This window comes from Macadamia integrifolia, unplaced genomic scaffold (genome assembly GCF_013358625.1).
Source record: "Macadamia integrifolia cultivar HAES 741 unplaced genomic scaffold, SCU_Mint_v3 scaffold1305, whole genome shotgun sequence".
NCBI lineage: Eukaryota > Viridiplantae > Streptophyta > Magnoliopsida > Proteales > Proteaceae > Macadamia > Macadamia integrifolia.
The window spans coordinates 105,101-105,430 of record NW_024868153.1 but is presented as its reverse complement, the minus strand read 5'-3'; positions in this window follow the sequence as shown (position 1 = coordinate 105,430).

The following is a 330-nucleotide window of genomic DNA, read 5'->3' as shown; positions in this document are numbered from 1 at the left end:
GAGATACTGGCTTTAAGGAAATCCTATCCACTTGAAGCAATAATCATCAAAGCCCTTCAAGAATCTGGGCTAGGCTGGATAAAGTTCTAACTAATGCTACAGATATCACTATTCTTCCCTCATCAAGATTATCCATCTCACCTCTTAAGGAGGTGATCAAATTGATTAATCGAGTCCTATGTCTTATCGCAATATGAGGAGTTCTAATTAAGAATCTCACTCTTCTTATTGCTAGTGTGCATGATAGCTATGTTAGATTAAGTTCCATTTCAGAGGAAGAACTTCTGTCCAATTTGGGTGTCTATGACCTTTTTTTTTTTTTTTTTTTTT